A 2,946-nucleotide genomic window follows, 5' to 3' on the forward strand; every position below is an offset into this window, starting at 1 on the left:
GGGCGATCAGCACCCAGCAGAGGCAGTTAGGGGCGACTAGCCGCAGGGGAAGTTAGAGGGCAGTCAGGCCAGCAGGGTGAGCAGTTAGGGGGTGATCAGGCAGGCAGGCAGGTGAGTGGAAAGGAGCCAGCGTCCCGGATTGTGAGAGGCAGTCGGACATTCCCCGAGGGGTCCCATATTAGAGGGTGCAGGCCCGGCTAAGAGACCCCCCCCCCCTCCAGGGCACGAATTTCGTGCCCCAGGCCTCTAGTATCTAGCATAATAGTTTTGAGAGTCATTGTTATTGCAATTATCAAAAAAAAATTTTAGCTGAATTCTATGGATATGCCACTCACCAATTCAGGGACATTTAGATTGTTTGCAGTACTTGGCAACTTGAACAAAATTGCTATAAACATTTGTGTGCAGTTCTCATGCAAACGTTTTCATTTTTCCTGGATAAATATCTAGGATTGAAACTGCTGGGTCATGTAAGTTCACGCTTAACTTTTTTTTAATGTTTTTAATTGAATTAAGAGGGAGGGAGGGAAAAACATCGATATGAGAGAGACACATCAGCGGTTGCCTAAACCTGCAACCCAGATGCATGCCCTTGACCAGGAATGGAACCAGTGACCCTTTTGGTTCTCTGGAGGAAAACACTGGCCAGGGCAATTTACAGTTAACTTCATTGGGAAACTGCCAAAATGCTTCCAAGTGGCTTTACTATTTGGCATTCCACCAGCAATATATGAATGTTCCAGTAGCACTACTTTCTCACTAACACTTGGTATTGCCAGCTAGTACAAAGTAACGGTTGTTTGTTTTCTTGGTCATTCTAAGAGGTAGTTTAAATTTGCATTTCACTAATGATGTAGAGCAGTGGTTCTCAACCTTCCTAATGCTGTGACCCTTTAATACAGTTCTTCATGTTGTGGTGACCCCCAGTTTCATTGTTACAAATTGAACATAATTAAAGCATAGTGATTAATCACAAAAACAATATGTCATTATATATGTTTTTTCCGATGGTCTTAGGCGACCCCTGTGAAAGGGTCGTTCAACCCCCAAAGGGGTCGCGACCAACAGGCTGAGAACCGCTGATGTAGACCATGTTTTCAAGTGCTTATTTGCTACCAATATATCTTGTCCATCAGAGCTTTTGCCTATTTTTTTAATTGTGTTGTTTCCTTATTGTTGTTTTATGAATTCTCTCTGTAATCTACATACAAATCCTTTGTCAAATATGTGATTTACAAATATTTTCTCTCAGTCTGCCACTTTTCATTCTCTTCATAGTATTTTTCAAAGAGCACAAGTTTTAGAGAAAACCAAGATGGCGGCATAGGTAAACACCAGAAATTGCTGCCTCGCACAACCACTTCAAAGATACAACTAAAAGACAAAATGGACATCATCCAGAACCACAGCAAGGCTGGCTGAGTGGAAATTCTACAACTAGAAGGAAAGAGAAAAGCACACTGAGACTCAGAGAAGGTGCGGAAGTAAAGTACAGAGGTACGGAGGCGCATGTGGAAAGGGCTGGCAACTGAGGACGCGGTTGTTTTTTAATCGGGAGGGAGTCTCAAGCTTCTGACTGCTCTGAACTCCAGTTCCGGGTGAGTCTCTGGGGACCCAGACTCATACGCGGAGAAACTGGACTGTCTGGCATCGGTCGGAACTCGAGGGCGGCTCTCAGAGGTGCTTGCAGCGATTACTGGGACACTGAGACGCGGTGCCTCTTAGGGTAGGACTGAGGATCAGCCATAGCTGTTTGCTCCACCTTGTTGATTCCCTGAGACCTCACCCCACCCAAGCTGTGCACAGAGGCTTTTGCATATGAAAGGCCTGGCCCTTTGCAATCTGAAAATTACCTAACAAACTGCAGCTGGGCCTGACAGACCCAGAACTTCCAAAAGAAGGCCCAAGGCCCCACAGCAGCTTGCATTGCTTCACAGCTGGGGACCTCCAAACCCCAAACAAAGAAGAGGAATCTGCAGATTTCTCCGTAGCTCCTGCTGGGTAGCCTCAGGCAAAGGCTAAATTAGCACCTCCTTAGAGATCCAAGAGCCAGCGTACCCCGACCATCCAGATTACAACTCCTCAGATCCATAAGGGACACACTCAGGGGGCAGACTCAGTGAGCACCAAAGCCCCACTGAAGCAAGTCTTGCCCCGGAGGGGTGTCTCCAGCACAGAAGTTCTCCCACTGCAGACATGGCTGATTCTCACAGCCAATTGGCCTGGAGACAATTCCTCCCAGTGATACCTACAACAATCAAGGCTTAACTACAACAAGACTGTGCACAAAGCACAGAAGTTCTCCCACTGCAGACATGGCTGATTCTCACAGCCAATTGGCCTGGGAGGTCAATTCCTCCCAGTGATACCTACAACAATCAAGGCTTAACTACAACAAGACTGTGCACAAAGCCCACAAAGAGGGGCACCAAGAGTGTCCACCTCAGGTAATTGGGGAGGCTGGGCCACTGGGCCCTATAGGACACCTAGCACACAAAGCCACTCTATCAACACAGGGAAGCAGGCAAAATGCTGAGACAAAGAAACACGACACAAATGACAGAAATGGAGGAAAGCAAACTACAGGATATAGAGTTCAAAACCACACTGGGCCAGCTTTCCCATGCTTCCGTATGATAGCTGTTTGTCCTATAGTTGGAAGTTTCAATGTTGTTGTGGGAGGCAGCACGCACAGTCTGTACCTTACACCGCCATCTTGGTTCTCTTGGGTCTGCTTCTTGAGTGTGTCTCTTATGGGTGCGAGGGAGTTGAAGTCTGCAATTTGTTGGGTTATGCTGCAAAAGCGCAGTGGGTCTTTTTGTGCCACTGGGCAACAGCTTGCATGGGGATGTAAATTGAGTAGGCGGGGTCTCAGGGAGTCACCGGGCGAGCAAATAGCAATGGTGTCTCTGCGGCTCCTCGCCTCTCTGGACTTCTCATCCCCTG

The 2,946-nt window shown here is 47.4% G+C and overlaps 1 protein-coding gene across 10 annotated transcripts in view; it reads right to left on the bottom strand.

The window, feature by feature from the left end:
- Window positions 1–2,946, bottom strand: part of WDR33 (WD repeat domain 33) — a 105,858-nt gene that overhangs the window by 83,050 nt on the left and 19,862 nt on the right. The window lies entirely within an intron of this gene.

This window comes from Myotis lucifugus, unplaced genomic scaffold (assembly GCF_000147115.1).
Source record: "Myotis lucifugus unplaced genomic scaffold, Myoluc2.0 scaffold_433, whole genome shotgun sequence".
NCBI classification, from domain to species: domain Eukaryota; kingdom Metazoa; phylum Chordata; class Mammalia; order Chiroptera; family Vespertilionidae; genus Myotis; species Myotis lucifugus.